The sequence below is a fragment of the Lutjanus erythropterus genome, chromosome 15 (assembly GCF_056507025.1).
Source record: "Lutjanus erythropterus isolate fLutEry1 chromosome 15, fLutEry1.hap2, whole genome shotgun sequence".
Lineage (NCBI taxonomy): Eukaryota > Metazoa > Chordata > Actinopteri > Lutjaniformes > Lutjanidae > Lutjanus > Lutjanus erythropterus.
This window is the reverse complement of record NC_139331.1, coordinates 29,431,129-29,449,412: the sequence shown is the minus strand read 5'-3', so window position 1 is coordinate 29,449,412 and position 18,284 is coordinate 29,431,129. Positions and strand designations below refer to the sequence as shown.

At 40.4% G+C, this 18,284-nt stretch overlaps 1 protein-coding gene across 3 annotated transcripts in view; it reads left to right on the top strand.

Moving 5' to 3' along the window:
• The window catches only part of daam1b (dishevelled associated activator of morphogenesis 1b), a 76,596-nt gene that overhangs the window by 6,779 nt on the left and 51,533 nt on the right, over nucleotides 1–18,284 (top strand). For 2 of the 3 annotated variants that reach the window (XM_084736851.1, XM_084736848.1), the window contains exon 1: nucleotides 15,749–16,150. The exons of the other annotated variant lie outside the window; for it this stretch is intronic. The gene's annotated coding sequence lies outside the window, so the exon portion shown is untranslated. Of the gene's footprint in view, nucleotides 1–15,748; nucleotides 16,151–18,284 lie in introns of those variants that run through there. 3 annotated transcript variants of the gene reach the window in all.

Here is an 18,284-nt window from a genome sequence, read left to right as displayed (position 1 = left end):
AATAAAATAAAAATGTTGAGAATTAATTAAAAACATTGAGAATTAAGTCAAAGAGTTTCTTAGTGGATCTTCCAGAGACTTTATCAAAACTTAGAAGGCCTATATAAATGTCAGAAAATGGTAAAAAAAAAGTCCATCAGTGTTGATGATGTCCTCAAATGTTTTGTTTTGTCCACAGCCCATATTCAGTTTTATCACAGAGGAGTAAAGAAACCAGAAAATATTCACATTTAAGAAGGAAGGAATCAGAAACATCTCAATTAATTGTTTAGTTTGCAGAATATCAGGAAATAATGAAAATTCCCAATGCAATTTCCATGCAGTTGAGAAGCTGAAACCTGCTGAAAATTATTATTAATCAAATGATAGATTATCTACAGATTGACTAGTTGTTTCACCTCTTCTCGATACACAGTAATGAAGTTTGAGATGAGACGTATCTCTTTAAAAATTTTTGCTCTTTGCTTTAGGCCTGTGTCAGATTGCGATGCTGTTGGTCGTGTCAGTCCCAGCAGCAAATGTTTTAGAGCTAGAGCAACTATTTTCAAACTAGTCCAGTGATGTTTACATCGATGAAGTGACCTAAAAAGTTCTTGAATAGTTTGGGGGAAGGTTCCTGCAGGTCAGTATGGTTTCCTGCTGGTGTCAGAGTTTCGTGTTCCCTGATCAGACCCTCTCTGTCTGATGTGTCGTGGTTCCTGTGGGATAAACTGTGGACTTGCAGCACTCTGCTGCCCCGCCACAACAATAGGCCTGTATGACTGTTTGAATGTGCCATTCTTTGAGCGGTGTGCTTCACTTGGGCCAGACAATGGCTTCATTTAGCATCCCTTCTCTGTCGAGGCCTGCTCCGTCGCCATGGCACCCCTGCCATGCCACACCCTGCCCCCAGTCTGGCCTGGCTTTGCACTTGTCCTCACAGTCGGGACAGCTGGGCTTAGGCAGCCATTGTTGGCCACACCCAAGACCCAACCTCACATTTTGAGGATTGTTGCATTGTGTTTGAGCCGGAGAACCTCTGAGCTTGTTGCAATTTGCATTTTGGAGGATTATAAACCAAAGGCTCATCTGACCTCTGACCTTGAGCTCGATGGAGACCTCCTAAACATAATTAATTGTAAAGAAAAACAAAAACAGAAAAGAGTCTGCAGTGTTTTAAAGCAGCTGTGAGCCATCTTGGCTGAAATAAAGACCACCTCTGCTAATGCCATAATTTATTTGTATAGCACTTATCAGTGTTACAAAGTAATTTAGACATAAAAGACAGAGTATTGTAGGAATAAACAAGCTATAAAAGAGGAATAAAGCTTTACAACAGTGGATGATTTAAAAACCATTTCTAAAACACCTCTGACTGGGCAATTTAATTATTTTTTTTACGTTGAACCCTGCTCTTCTACAAACAATCTTGATCAGGAGATGAGATATATTAGGATGATGGTAGTGTTCCACCTCAGCTAAACTGATTTTTCTTAAGGAAACCCTGAGTGATAGCTCTTGATGGTACAACTGCTCTGTTAAAACAGACATAATTTTGGACTAAAACACACAGCGTATATTGCATAAACTCAGTGAATTGGTTCAAGTGAATTTTGAAACCTTCCTGTTTCAGTATAAACACAAAATATATCCTAAACATTTATGTTGGCAGTTGAGTTTAGATACCCAGCCAGTGGTTGCACACTGCCTGTCCCCTCCCAGGACCACCGACTCTTGACCTTCCTTATTGTCCAGAGGTGAAAGGGCAGTGCCCCCCGTTTCCAGCTCAGCCACTCAGTGGTGGCAGACTTTTAATTAATGGGCTTTAGGTTGACAGCTCTCAGACCTTTTGGTGAGTAATGGATCCTTCATGGCGAGTCACTCACTCATTCCCCAACTTTTATTAGCAATAAAAACTGCATCACGGCTACTAGATGATGTGAGCTGGGTCTTTAACAAAAAACTGATGGGAAAAACAGTCATAATCACTGCAGATGTTATGCACTTTTTTTTTTATTTGCTGTCATTTTACGATCTAATAATAAGATTATAAAATCTGAAGAGCCTAATGTCACTGTTAGAGTTTGCTTTTTGCAACCTCCATCCAGTGAAACCAGTGTAATTATTAGGTGCTTTTCCAAAGTCCTGCCCAGTCACTTGTGTTGCAGCACAGAGTCATCTCCACAGAGCCAGCTCCCTGCAGAGAAACAAGCCTTGATCTGCAGTCTTATGGTTCTATAACTAGAACTGGGTGACCTATGAAATTATATTTTGGGCCGATCTGAACTTGTTGGAGTTGTACCCTCGAGAGCACAGTACAGGCTGTGCTACTTCTGATGCCTGCAAGACAGTTTCTTTTATGAGCGTGTTTAAAGTGGTAAAGACTTTGTAATCAGAGTCAGGGCTGCATAATTAATGACATTATTATTGATATTGTAATAGGGCCAAGTGCAATATCCAAATCGTAGAAGCTGTAAACAGCATTATAGTCAAGTACTGTAGTGCTGCAGAGATGCTCTAGCCTGCAAATCTTGTACTCCAGATGTAAGAAAACATGTTGTTTGGAACAGACCCAGACACATGTCACTTTCTTTCAGTGAAAATTAAAATTGTGCAGCTAAAATGATCATTCTAATAGATCATGAATCATATTGCAATCACAGTATCTGTCAAAAAATTGCAAGATCATTTTAAAGCACATTATGATATTTCTTGGGCTGTGTCAGAATTTTGTAAGTTGAATCAAATTTGGCCGATCAGTGACTCTTCAACTATTCTTTCCTGTTTTTTCATATAGACTATCAAACAACACTTTCTTGAACTGCAGTGGTGTGGTGGGACGTTCAGGGTACAACAATGTTCTCACAGTAAACAAGCCAAGTTATCTGTACAAAGTAATGTGTGCTAACTATGCTAACAACAGATTGGAAATGTGCAGCAACATATTTTGCTGACATCAACCAAAGTTAGAGACTAGGCACTATTTGAGAATTTAATTTAATTTTAGAGAAAATATATAGAGAGCTATAGGTATATTGTATATCACAAAATATCCTAAAATATCGAGATGTTATTTAAGACTAAGTAATATTGGTCTGACCTGCAAATTCACCACTTCTGAGCAGAAGGCAAAAGATAACGTTATCTCAGAGCCTTACTCGACAAGGCCTCTCTTCCTCCATGCAGCTGCTCGACTTGAAGAATCTCAGTCAGCTGAGGGGTCTCCAGCTGATGATTCACATCATCAGCTTTCAGGAGGCAGCCTTAGATATTTCTGATGGACAGTACAACCCCAATTTCAAAAATGTTGTGTCTTTGTGTAAAACGTAAATAAAAACAGAATGCAATGATTTGCAAAAACTTTTTGACCCATATTCGATGGAGTACAGTAGTAAGGCAAGATATTTAATGCCATCATCAGCCCATCCATCAGCGATTGACAATATATATATTATATTTTACTACCAAGCCATGCTGTGGTAACATGTACAAAATGTTTCTTGGCATTGCCTTCCTGAAATAAGCAGCAACATTGCCAGGATGGCAGCATATGTTGCTCCAAAATCTGTCAGCATCAATGGGGCCTTCACAGATGTGACAGTTACCCATGATGCCTTGGGCAATAACATACCCCCATACCATCACAGATGCTGACTTTTGAAGTTAGCACTGGTAACAATCTAGATGGTCCTTTTTCCTCTTCAGCCCGGAGGACATGGCATCCATGAATCTGAAAACAATCTTAAATATGGACAGCACATTTTTTTCCTCTGGCATTTCTGGATGGTATTGATATATGGCTTTCGTTTTGCATGATGGAGTCTTTCCTTACATTTGTAGATGCAGCGACAAACTGTGTTTACTGACAACGGTTTTCCAAAGTGTTCCTGAGCCCATGTAGTATCCTTTACAGAATTATTAAAATAGTACCTTTAAATATGAGGTTGTGATAATGTAATCACTCGAAATCACTCTCAACCTTCTATTCTTTATATTAGCAATTTTATCCTGTATGCAGTGAAACAGTAAATCTATATTTTCCCTCAGGAAATATATAGAGTCACATTACAGAATAGGTGATATCTCCACTAGATATACATTAACAGAGGGCAGAGGAATCTGTGTTTTTGTATATACTGATGATTTTTCGCTCAAAACTAAAAAGATTAAGTCTAATTGCTCCCAGCTCAACACACTTAAAAATGTGCTATACAATCCAAAACACATTTCAATTTTTAAAGTCTTTCTCGGTAGACTGGCTGTTACTTGGAGTGACATAATTGTCTCAGGCTGTTACAGTATGTCACATGACAGAGGCTATATTTATACTCGCTCGCTTGGTTTTGTGTCTGACTGAAGTCTTTTAATCACTTAATTTTCTTCAGCCTGTGTGTAGTTTTTTTAATTAATAGCCTTGCTTTGGTTTTCCTTCCTCACGAGTGGCATTCAAATGTAGTTAACAAAGTTAGAAAGTGACTGTTCTCATGCCAGACGGAGAGAATTGAGGCAAAACCTCAGCTTATCAGGACAATGAGCAACAAAATTAATTACTTGTGTGCCTCAGCCGCAAGATGTGGAAAGAGTGTAGCCATGCTGCGGTTCAAACAAAGGGAGCATGTGGGTCCTGTCCTCTGTGTGTGTGTGTGTGTGTGTGTGTGTGTGTGTGTGTGTGTGTGTGTGTGTGTGTGTGTGTGTGTGTGTGTGTGTGTGTGTGTGTGTGCGTGCGTGTGTGTGTGCGCGTGCGCGTGTGTGTGTGCCTTTGTGGGGGAGTCCTATAACCGAGATGCTGGTTGGGAGGATGGGAGGGGGTTTTATGGGCCAAGTGGGATTCATGTTTCAATCCTTGCTCGCCTCCATCCCCTTTGTCTAGGACACATTATTAATGTTAATTCCCAAAGCAGAGAAGCAGAAATACGGATTTTGTATGAGTTTGCAGTTTTGGTGGTCTTATTTGTTTTATTTGATGTTGTTACAGGAGTTCCAACTGGTCGGATGCCAGCAGATTCTGTGTAGTCATCAGTTTAGGCTCCTACTTGTAGCTATGGTAATAACAGCTCAATCACTGTGTGTGTGTTCAACACATCAAAGCCGACTTTATAACCAATACAGCTTCCAATCCTTACATAGCCTCTATAACACCATTTCAACTGTTAAAGGAGAAATCTGTAATATATTTACTGTAATGAATCATAAAATGACCACAATATGTCATCAGAGATCAAAGAAACAGATTAAGTTGAAATACTCGCTTCTCTGACAACAGCGCTGCAGTGTCCTTTTCTTAAATTTCAAGTTTGGGCCAGAATTACTGTCCTTGTTTGGCCATTTCTCGTTAATTAAAGTTCAGATTAATGCCGAATGTTCACCGAATGATTAAGTGTCTGTTTATGAGTCATAAGAAATCATTAATAATCTTTTAGAAGGTGTAGATGTTTATAATCGTTAAATTGAGCAATATGTTAATGGAGTTTGGCAGGCATTGAGACAGGCAGTCACTGAACTCCAAAATATGGGGAGGAACATAATATAATGTGTTTTCATTCATATGTATGTAACACAGGTTAGTTCGCTTCCTTTTTCGGCAGACATATTTGACAGTGGAAGGCTGTCCAACTGTCTGTGTACAAGTGTGGACCAAACAGCCTCAAAGTTTTCAGAGGACTGGTCAGATACAAAGCATAGTTAGCTAAGGATTCAAAAGGGAAAAAGAAAGCTGTAAAAATGTAAAAAAAAAAAAAAAATGTAAACTATTAAATATGTCCAACATGAGGTAGGTGGTCATTTTAAAAAAATTTAATTTAATTTTGGAAATTTGAGTTTGGAAAAATATATAATTTTGAAATGGAAAACGTGTAGGAACCCTGGTTGTCAAATTACAATGCTGCACTCGTCTTGCACTCTTGCAGCCTGCCTGAGCTTCCTTGAGTTTTGAAAGGAGGGGGTGGAGAGAAACAACTTGCTTAAATCATAGACTGTATATTAAATAGGATTACAGCCTATTAAAAATACCATCTGTGGCTCCAACTCACTATTTGGACTGCTGTACTCATTTTTTGACGTGCATTTGCAGTTGTTCCTTTCAAATAGAAAAGAGTTCAGAAGATTTCCTCTACGTCTTATCTTATCATGGCAGGTTAACAAAGCGGATTAATCTCAAAAAGTGGGGAAAAGTGAGTGTGGCAGTACACAGGAATTCATGAGGGTGCAGACTTCATCTGATTTGGTGCTTTCACGCTTTGAAAATCTAAGGCTTGTTTTGACGTCTTTGCCAGACAAAACCTCAACTACAAGCTCACTCATCACAGTGCTCTGATTCCAAGCCTTAAGGGTGCGTATTAATGCTTAAAAAACACTCAACGGAGCATTTCATAAATTAGACGTGTATTTGCAAAATGTGCCGTACATCCTGTTGGAGTAGCCCAGGTCAGATGCCAACATGTTTCTCCCTCAGACAAACCAAAGCATGCGCGACAGGCCTTGCAACAGCCGACAGATATCAGATTCAGCTGCAGACTGTGCCAGAGCACGGCATGCTTTATCCTGCTTTTAAAATGCCGCCCCGCCCTCCAGAAAGCACAGTCTCAAGTTCTGACAAGTTGTCAGGCAAAAAAGCAAAGGCAGAAAAAATATGTTGAGGCTATATCTCTTTATCTTTCTTGTATTCATGAATTGATGCAACTTTTAACAATTCAGAAGTTCACAGCAGCCTCTGAGGCAAGAATTAAGAGGTTTAATTCTTTGGGTGTGATCATGGATGGAGTGAAGTTGCTTTGCAGAGTGGGCTGCCTTGATTTAAGATAATCCTCTGCATCATATATGGAAATAAATGCACGTTATGGTGTATTCGTTTCTCTCTCTCTGTTGTTTGTTAACCTCCTAAGCTGAGATGTTATTGGTATTTTCACCACCGTAATGTAATTTCCGGTTAACTTAGTTGGCGTCTCTGGTGCCAGTAATGTCAGTCATGCACATTCTTATTGAATTTGTAGAATTTGTGATTGTCTAGAAAAGGACCTTTGTTTCTCCGTTGTTTTTTGTTGTGAAGCACATTGTTACTTCTTACAAATAACATTCATGAAAGCCCAAAGTATTGAATCGCAGCCAGGGTATAGACTCAGGGTTCATACCAGTGTGGGAAATCCGTTAAAACACTTGAATTTTAATGTTTTGTTTTCTAGGTCTGTAAACTGCTTGAAATTGTAATTGCATTACTTTCATAATAATAAGTGCTGATGCATAAAAGAAGACAACTACATTCAAAGTTTGTGTGCTGCTTTCAAGCTGGGTAAAGGATAAGCCACACTAGGGAACATTCGATTAGGCTATTGTTACACTAAAGCTGGGTATAATGGTACGTTTCATTTACCCTGGAAGTTGGACCTGCAAATGATGTCTCACCCGAGTTGACCATATTTCAAGTTTGTGCTTGATAAGAATGCATGGCCATTGTCCAAGTGTGCATGCAAACACTGAAGCAACACGTCCACAGACAGTACTGTGCGTATGACTGATTAAACGAGAGGCGAGTGCTAACAAACAGCTTTCACTACTATAATGACATTGAGCAGACATATTAGATTTTGATGTCAGGGTTGGTGAGCTTCCTCCGACTTTCCGAGTTGGAATTCCGACTTGAGGGGCTGTTCCAGTTGAAATTTCCACCTGGGAATTCCGGGTTTCAAAGCAACAGCTTACTTTTTCGTTGAATGACACAGCTAATCATGCTAATGTTTGTTCCTTCCTGCATCTGAAATTGTAGCAAACGTTAGGCCAGTGCTGGTTCAAGTTGTGTAGGATGTCAAGTCTACTTTCAGACCAGTGACACATTTTTAAAAATATAACTTTGTTGTGTTTTCCTAACCAAACCAAATTGCAGTTTTTTTGAAAAAAGAAAAATTTGTGAGACAATAATATTATAATGAAGTACTGAAGTGATGCCCTCTTGTTCTCTACATGAAAGAAAACATGCTTGTTTGGTACCGACCCCAGCAAATATCACATCATCATGATTTTAGTTCAGTAAAAATGAAAACTGCGTGCAAAATGACCATTCCCACTAATTGTATCACAAAATTTGTACATAAATATGTAATTTACCACAGGTAAGGTGCTGGAAAAGCTTAAAAATGCTTGAAAAGTGCTTGTTTTTCTACTTAAGAAAAGGTGTGGGAACCCTGTAGAGTGAAACTGAAATCTTTTCAGTTGATCTGCGAGATAAAAGCCACAGTAGCCACCCTTTTCCCTCCAGGAGCAGGAGGTGTTCTGGTTTCCTTGGGCAGGGTTTTATTTTGGGCTGCTGCTGCCGCTACGACGAGCAGGTTCCCACAGTATAACATATCTGTGCGATAACATTACTGTAGGAGAGCCGTCAAAACAGCCATGCAGTCAGACGAAACCAGCTGCATCAACAGCTAAATGTTCCTCAGGAGTGATTGTGTTACAGCTTTTAGTGGTGACCATTGTCCATGTACATATTTCTTTCTTCTCTCCCGGTTATATAACTTGTTATATTTTCACCAGTGTTGCGATTTCAAGATGATTCATTAGAATAACTCATTCATCTTTCACTGCTATAACCCTTAAAACAAAGGTATTCCGGGGCTCTACCTGTTAAAACGTAACAAATAAAGTGTGTATGGTGCTCCGACCCTTAGTGTTTTAATGTGTTCTCAGTGCGCTAACTATTTAAGTAAAGTGTTTTCAATGCTCTTATCTTTAAAGATAATGTTTTTTCAGTGCTCTTAAAATAACTTGTAATATGGGTTGTTTTATGAACTGTGTGCTGCTGCCCTGACACAGTGTTTGTTTGTGTGCCTTGTGCACTTGATCATAGCTGAGACGCCACAGGGCAGAGGCTGTCAGGTCGATCCTGTTAAACAGCAGGTGTCCTTGTTAACGTCCCCAAACATCCTTTTTCTGCTGTTTGTGGTTTGGTTTCATTTGTCGTTTGCACTGCCCAGCTCTTGGTTCAGGCTTCCCAGCAGATTTTCTGAGCTTTAATATTTTTGCTCTGGCCGATCTGGTCTCAGGTTGTTTTTCTGTGCTCAGATTATGACACACTCGGAGATAAGCAGCTTGTAACTCAGCCATCCAGACATGCAAGATGGCCGAGGGCCTGTATGCTGGCTTGGTCTCACTTTAGACTTTGCCTCAGTGTCAGTCAGTTAGTCAGTCAGTCATGCGTCCGGCTGGCCATAAGCCAGACTCACATCCGTGTTGGCGGCCACAGATGAGGCCAAGACCTCAGACCTTTTCACATGGATTTAGTCCGGTGAACTAATTCTGCCGAGTGTCCATGTGTGACATTAGCTAATAGCTGCACTTTACTTTGAAGCTGTCTTCCCCCTTGGAGCAGACTGGTTACTGATTGGATTATGCTGGATTACTCTATTTGATTTGTTTGTTTGTTTATATGCTCCCTCTACTGTAACACTCGGTGCCTCCTCTCCCCTTATCTCTGTGCTTGAAACCTTAACCGGTGATGTCTCAGTGCTGCAAGCCTGGCCTACATCTGGAGGGATCAACAAGTTAAGCCACAGCCTTTTAACCCACAAATTCTGTCAATCCGTTACAAGCACGTTCACTGCAGCTGCAGCCTTCACAATATCTCTACAGCGGTGCCTTGCACTTCCTCTGAGAAGATCTTTTACCGTTGTAGCCCTGAATTCTCCAGATTTTCTTGTTAAAAAGAAGATGGTTTAATATTTGAGGCGTCACAGAAGTAGATCACAATTTATAGTTTGTGCATTTTAATAAAGTTCTGTTTAGTTTGTTTGCATGTCAATTAGACATGTTCTAAATGATAAAGCAATGGTTTGTCTTTATACATGTCCACTCTAAATGTGAGGTTAGTGGCTAGTTGACTGGCGATCAAACAGCTTTTTTTTAATTGGACAACTGAGCAAAGAAACTACTTAAAAATTACGTGTGTTTTCAAAAGTTTGGTCAAGCTCAGACCCCCAAACATAATTAGACTTTGGCAAAAGAAATTTGTAACTTAAGGTCCACTAGCTAGCTTTTTTCAGCGGGTGACATTTCATTTTAGTTATCTGTGCTAATTTCATCCACTGAAAACGACTTTGAGGTGGGTTGACCACTCGTGGAAAAGGTATTAGGGTAAGACTCATACTGGATTTCTGGGTCCAATGCCAATGACGTTATTATGGAGTATAATATATTCCTCTATCAATAAATTGGATGAAATTCTAGTGATGTTTAAATGTGCTTATCAAACACTGACAAACAAAGATATTTAATGCAGACAGTTTATGTCCACCTATTTAAAAATATGTGCCAAAAAATCTATTCTTATATCAAAATACAATCATGTTTTCTTCCTGTAAAACAACAGCTTTAACCAATCATGTCATGGCATCGACTCATTTATCAGTCTTCAGCTTTTAGCAACACAGAGCCAAAATTCATTAGTCAGCTACCTAATAACAACGTCGTATTTCAGTGTTCTGCCTCACCTCTTTAACTAGGAAATTTGTCACGATACAGACGCTGCTCTAGAAATGCTGCTTCATCTGGACTTTTAAGGACAGAACTGAATTTTCACTCTCAATAATAAAAAAGCAGATGTATAATATCTGTTTACAAACAGATATTTCAACACATTTTCACTGAAATGTGAAAGGAGGCAAATGTTTAACTATGGAAAACTTTTTTTTTTTTTTGACTGCAGGCTCACTCTGTCATTGCCCACCCCACCTATAACATATACTGTAAATTGCAAAAGTCCACCCCTACCATTAGGTTAATGTTTTTTTCACTCTTTATGTTTGCAATTGCTTGGCTGCGTTCTAGAGATTAGTGGATGCATAAAGTCGTGTGGCCCTTCTGGGATGGACCCTTCTATTCTAGGGGTTAATTACAAGCCTTCAGAGGGTGGGTAGAGACCAGCAGGACCCTTTCTAATCCTGGCATTTAATTTGTGATCGTCCGGGTCTCCTACAAGGGAAGGGCTGCATGGGTGGAATTTATGGATATAGCCCCACCCTGAATGAAACATATGTACGGTGTAGGCCTGTTTCCCTCTACCACATGATACGAGCCATAATATAACGTTCCCCCTTCACACATTCCTACACAGCAGCCTGAGAAACAGTTTTTTTTATTTTTTTTATTTGGGGGCTGTCAGTCATGATTCCGCTGAGAATATACTTATCATCAGCGTGCAGGCAGCAGAACTTTCTTTTCATTTTCACAAACTCAGCAGCACACTGAGATGCTTCACTCACAGGCTCTCTGGAATGTCTTTACCACTTTTTCTACTCCATGTTTCACACTGCACGCAGGACGATTAACATTTCACCAAGGTCTTTTTATTTCCTACGGAACCAGAGAAACTTGGTCAACAAGCTTGTAATCACAGCTGAACTTGTCAGGGTCAACTACTATCTGCAGCCAAACTGATTTCAATGCTTCCTTGTGTCACTGTTGATGCACTGCAAACTGATTTCCAAGCTTCAACAGCTTTAAACTTAATTCTTGTCTGTCAAATATGGTGTCCCAAAAGCAGTGTTTGGACATATCTATCGTTGGGGTTAATAGCAGGCTCCAAGGTGATTTAGATGCACTTAATTTTTTGTTAGTATCGCCCCTTTATGTGTTACATATTGCTGGCAGAGGACAACACAAGAGAAAGATGACACCAGAGCAACAGAATATATGATTAACCTTTTTCTGATTTTCAACAGGCAAAGATGAGTTTTATCTGCACATAGATGCTTAATAATTAACAGGAAAGAAGTACAGTTAGAAGAGAAAGGTTCACACAAACAGCTTTGTGCTTCAGTTTCTGTTTGACTTGTTGCAGTAAAATATGTTTTAGTAGGGGTGGGAGAAAAATGGATTCTCTTTATTCTCTTGGTTCTTTTTTTACGCTTCCAGAATCGATTTTTTGATTGCTGAATTAATATTTATATATATAAATAACTAGCATATACTCTGTTAGCTCAATGCTAACACATAGTGGCAATTCCCATTATTGTGCTAATGGAATTAGCCTCAGGATTGTGGCAATACTATGATTAATCCATCCATTTCACTTTACATACTTAACATAAAAATGAGATGTCGCCATCTTGTTTTTTGCAACTGATGATAGTGACTTGGGTGAAGTTGAGTCATTTTGAGTTGCACCTGTTGGCTATTTGAAAGAATGCAGGTGTAAGGCGCTTCTTCTTTGTCTTCACTTTTCAGACCTGAAAGCGCCTTCCATTATTTATGGAAAAGCCCAAATCTCTTTTTCATAAAGCTCTCTGGCTTCAGCTTGTGTAACAGGCTGCCTTGTGTTAAAAATCACATGACATGAGACACATAAGAAACACAGTAACCTCTGTCCCCTAACAAAGAGGCTCGTCACAGACAAAACTCCCAATGACCGCGCCACGGTCTGTTAAAATGTGGCCATCCACAGTGTCCCGTACATTTCCTGTTGTATGCACAACTGTACCTGGTGCCCTCGAGGTCAGCAAAACATCAGTCCCTGGCTTGTATTGACACGGATGATCCGTCCCACCAGAACAGAAGCCCCTCCATGAGAACCAGGACCTGTCTGTTATTGCAGCTGCATGACATTCTTTTTAGAGGCAGCTACCCAGGACCGTACAGCTTCCACTGTTATCCATTCATGACTGCACCGGCGCGGCTCGCCACTGATGTCTGTAACACCAGCCCTGTAGAGATAAACTGTTTCACATAAGCCCCATTTCTTGGAACAAACCGCGGCGCAGTCTGGACATTTCGAATCAAAGCAGAAAGTTGCAAAGCTTCAGAAGATTGTATTATATCAGCCAGTAGCATGACATGTGACTTGGAAGCGGTCCAGAAATCTTAAAGCTGCAGGCGACTTTACACGTTGGCATCTCCAAAAGGCAGAGAGAGGCAGCTGTTTGAAAACTTTGAACTTTTAATAACCCCCAAATCATATAAAGGGACCTTACTGACCTCCCAAGCAGCACACTAATGTTAAGGAACCTAGTTGATTTGTACTGCTTTGTTAAGAGATGAAGCGAGGCAGCTTTTCTAATACTGAGAGCTGCTGAGCGCTCACTCACAGCTGTTAAGGGAAAAGTTTGGGTTTTTCTTTTAAGTTTGATTTGTGACTTCCTTTTGGCAGAGAAGTGTCGGAGTCCAGACTTCTCCCGGCGAGTAGTGTAAATCCATAGTCTCAGTTACAGTCTCAGTTACGGGCCATGCGATACTGTCACATTTTCTGATCATGTTGATTGGACAAAGCTGTGTTGAATAACACAATATGACGTCTTGTTATCGTGATACCTGCTGTAACACTTGACTCACTTCAGAAGAACAGGAAGGTAATGACTAATAGGTGACACTTATTTCGTCAACACCTGCACGGAAACCTGTAGGGCCTGAATCAGTTATGTTACTTCTGTTCTCTTATGAGAACATGTCTGATTTTCATACCTCTGTGTTCACAAGAAATAATTGCGTCAGAGTTGAGTCAACACCCTCTTATAAAGTGTCAACAATATTGTAACATTTACTTATTCTCTTCATTTAACTTCTTAGAACAGGAATGTCCCAATCAAGTTTCTTTGGCCCTGATCCTGATCCAAGTCATTTGATAGTAGGTATCTGCTGATGTAGAGTCCAATCTAACAGTTGTTGAATTCTAAATTCTATCCAAAACCATAAATTTATAAGCTTAGAATATTGATATGATATAGATAACCAATAGACTCAGTTACCTCTATTCTTTACTTACATATGGAGCAAAATACTCGCAGTGTGGAGTGGACAAAAGACAGTAAAGTTCAGTGAAGATTAGCTTTATTTTAGCCCGTATCAAACCGTTAGAATATGTTACCAATCCTTAATATAAGTGAGTTGAAATAGCCCTGTTTTAAGGTGCTTCCACACCTAGTTTGTTTGGTCCGGACTTTCCAGTTTGATACAAAACAAAATTACAGGTATGAAACCGCGGTAGTCTTTGGAAGAGGAAGAGACCAAATGTTTAATTGACATTTGCTTTGATCTGACAGCTTCACAGAGGTAACTGACAATAAAAAATCATGTAGCCAAAACATGAACCTTGGTTTGCACTTTCAGGTGAGATTCCATTCCTCAACAGGAAAAGAAGTTACTAAAAGAACTAGTATTCCCATTTATGAGATCAAGCACTGATGTATTTGAACAGCAGCATTTGGTTTTACCCATGTTTCACATTGCAGTATACTCATGGCAAGATTTTTATCACGATAAAAACATTAGTTCAGGTTTCTCATTCAGTCCTCACGTTTGTATTCAAAACAAAATATTCTGTAATGAAATTATCATTTTTAGTCGAGAAAATGAAGAATATGTTTGACATCAAAATGAGCCAAAATAAGTTTTAGCAGTAGTTGGGATTTGTTTTTGTGATTTCAGTTATTCGTTCATTAAGGTACTTGTAAAACCTTTACTGGTCATCTCGTGTGAAACCTGGCAGCAAAAATCCAACTTGCTGTGTGTGTGTGTGTGTTGTGTACATTTCTTTCAAGTGAAATACTCGAGCATCCTCCACAGAAAACCAAATTCCTCACACATTTCCATCCCTGCGGTGTTTATTCAATCCAAAAAATATCACCATGTAGCAATGAAGGAATGTTTGTGGATGCTGGATGCTGCGAGTCAGTAATTAGCTGAGATGCAGGAGTGATGCTTGTGTTGTAAATCTTGTGGGAGTGTCTGGGATTGTTTAGATTAAAATCCTCTGGATATTTTGTCAGCTGTCTCATCACTTCCAGATTGTTTGGATTGAATATGTGCAGTGTTTTTAAGTTGCTTGAGCTGAATGTGTTTTTATTACACATTTAAACTCTGCTGTTTTCTCTTTTAAATGAGCAGTATGTGACAATTCCTTGTCCAAAAATGAGTCATGCAGTTTAAATAGCAAGTTGGAGCCATAAACTGTATATTTAATAAGTTGAAAGTTGTTTCACCCCACCCCTCATCCCCAGACTCAAGGAAGCTCAGGCAGTAAATAAATGACTGTAAATTGATCAGCTGTTTATAACTGTCAATGTAAAGATAAGCCTGTTATTCTGAAAACGAAAGCCCACTACTCTGAAAATACACACTCTGGAGTTTGAGTTCAGTGACTGCCTGTCTTCTGCCTGCCAAACTCCATTAACATTTTGGTCAATTTATCCATTTAAAAACATGTACTCCTTCTACCAGGTAATTAACGATTTCTTTTGACTCATAAACAGACACTCACTCATTCAGCCATTATTCGGTATGAATTTGAACTCTTAATTAACGCAAAAGGGCCAAACAATTACACAAGTTATGGGCTGGAAAAGAAATATCAAAGGACACCACAGCTGTTGCAGTCCAGTATTTCAACTTAGCATCCTTCCTTAATGTCTGACATATCATAGTCATTTATGATTTATTACAGTAAACATATTGCAGATCTCTCCTTTAATTCAAGGGTTTTTTTCTATATAACTTGACTTTTTTGTAGCCTTGTAATGGTTTCATGGCCTCCCTTCTCACACCACACACGTTTAACACCTTTAGCTGTGTTTCCCTCCTGCAGCTCTCCAAACAAGCCCTCTCCAAACAAACCCTAAACAAGTTGTCCACAGCCAGCGAAGGAGGGCGGGGGGGGCAGGGTGAGGTGGAGGTGGAGAGGGGGGGGGGGGTTAGCTGGGCGGCGGCCACGACTCGGCTGCATCCTATTAGGACTGGGAGTGTTGAAAAGGGGTGTGGCCTGGAGCCAGTAACATCTGTGCCTGTCCCCTCTGCCCCCACAGCATTCTGCAGAGAAAGGCAGAGCGAGAGGGAGGTTAGGGAGGGGAGTGGATAACGCCGAGGAGGAGAACTTCTCGCCGGCCAGCTGGCTTCTTTGCAAGCTCACAAACAGCGGCAGCTTCACGCTATATGGCGAGTTCATCCCCCGTGTGCTCCCGTGCCATCAGAGAAAAGCCATCTAACTGGGATTTTCCTCTCGGCTGATTCTGGGATTCAAGGCTCTGAACCTGCGTGGATTACACACGTACCTTGGCGCAGGAAATGCTCCGCCGCGCGCTGCTGTGTACAAGCATCGTTTTTTTCTGTCGACGGTGCAGAAAGCAGGACACTGCTGCAGCGAGTTGGGGATATTAAAGGGAATGCTCAGAGCACAACAGAGGAGAGCTCACTCCTGGACAGGGTAAGACGAGCTCAATGAATCTGCCTGTTCTACCACATAATCAAATGAGTGCAAGAAAAAGAAGTGCAGGAGCCGGCTATCTGCTGATTGGAATGTGTGTGTCTGCCTCTGTGTGTGTGCGTGTGTGGGTTGCATGTGACCGGGATGCTATCAGTGTCTGTGTGTGTCTGTGTGTGCATGAGGGGGAGTTTGGGGCTGCTGGTTTGCTTCATGCGCTCCCCAGGCTTGGATTCCTCTCACCAAGACGTAGGTGATTGTGTCATGTCTGTCTAATTAGGAGGTGTCGGTGCGGAAAACGGTGTTGCCGTAGTAACCGGTGGGGGGAGGAGGATGACAGTGCGCTCCGACAGGGCCCCCGGGCTGATTTCGTGGTTTGAGAGTTGTCCTTGTGTGCATGGGGAATGCCCCATAATGACAAGGCTCGGTCTGCAGATAGGGTGAGGTGGTGGTAGAAATATGTGCAGAGGCTACAGGCTGCTACCTCCCACCGGCTCCTCTCTGTGGTTTTGGCGAACGCAGCCCCGTTATCAGTGTCAAGTGAGTGCGAGAGGGAAGGGATGGCATACTTTTTTCCATGATGGGGGGCGGAGTGCAGATAATCAAGTCAATGAAAAAGGGGAAAGTCACCTTGAGCAGAGAGCTGCCCATCCTTCTCAGGTTGCACTCCACATCTCATGTAAATACTGCACAGACTGATGTATTACAAACGGCTGACAGCTCTGCAGGATTTCATGGTGGCTCTGAGTGATGGCAAGCTTAGATTTTTTTTTTTACCCTGTAATCCTTAATGGTTTTGTTATTTGTTTTTGTGCGGCGAATTAGAGAGACAATCCTATTTTCTCCCCCTATAAACATCCAGAGCAGATTAAAAAGGAGGGTAATGTGCGGTGGAAAAGGGCTTACATTAAATCACCCACCCACCCAGCTCGCACCCGCCGTCACCCACTGCTCTGGTTACCATAGCAACTGAGAAAGAGGTAGAGATTTTTTTTTTAAAGGACAGGCTGCAGCTCAGGGTATCCTTGAAGAGATTACAACGCTCTCCACCCATCCACGCCCCGTTATTGACAATCTGAGAGGTTTTACTACTCAGAAATACGTTAATGACTAATATTTGACTGTGACCACCTGTTTACTGCTCTGACACACACATGGTGAGATCATGATCACAGCTGTTGGTGCTTTATGATGTTCTTAGTCGTTCAAAGTCCACATCTCGTATCTGAGCTTGCCAAAGGTTTATTCTTTTCTGTTCTGATACTTAAAAGTGTCTCTTTATATTCATTCACTGCCAATTTACAGTGATGCTGATCATCTAAGGTCAAGTCTTTAATGTTGATAGAAGCACAGACTTCACCCAGATAACACTCATTTAATGACACCGATTCTCTCCCCTTTCAGCTGGTAATCAAGTACTTATTGATCCTCCACTTCAGTGGTCTTCAACCTTTTTTGTCAGACAGACCACCACAGCCCTATCAGATGACACCAGTCATCAGATGTGTTCAATTGAATTCAGTTTTTAAACTGGATGTTACTCATTATTTGAATGTAGATAATATTGTTTAAATGCAAATGAACTGTAAATGTTAAGGTCCATTTGGTAAAGTTTTCTTTCTTAGAACCACCCATTGGAGGAGAAGAAGTTTGATGTTTCACTCTTTTATTCATGACATGATTTGCAGACAATTTCAACAGTTTATCCATGACTTTTAGGAAACTATTTTAACAATTTGTCTATTACTTCTAGTTATAAATATTAAGTATTTATCTGAGACTTTTAACCAAAGATATCAACCTTGTATCCAGGACTTTTAGCCAAGTATTTCAACCACTTATGCAGAATGTTTCGACCATTTATCCAGAATGTCTCAACTATTTATCCCGAACATTATTTCAACCATTTATCCAGGACTTTAAGCTATTTAAGCTATAGACTATTTCAGCCAACAGTTTCAACAGTTTGTCCATTAGCTAATTATTTAAACTTTACTTATATCTACAAATGGTACTGCAACTGTTTATTCATCATTTTTAGCTGCATGTTGTAACAGTTGGTGACTTTTATCTGTAATGTCTTTGCTTGCTTGCTAACTAGTTTTGGGGCATTCTCAAATGCAACACTAGTTGTGAT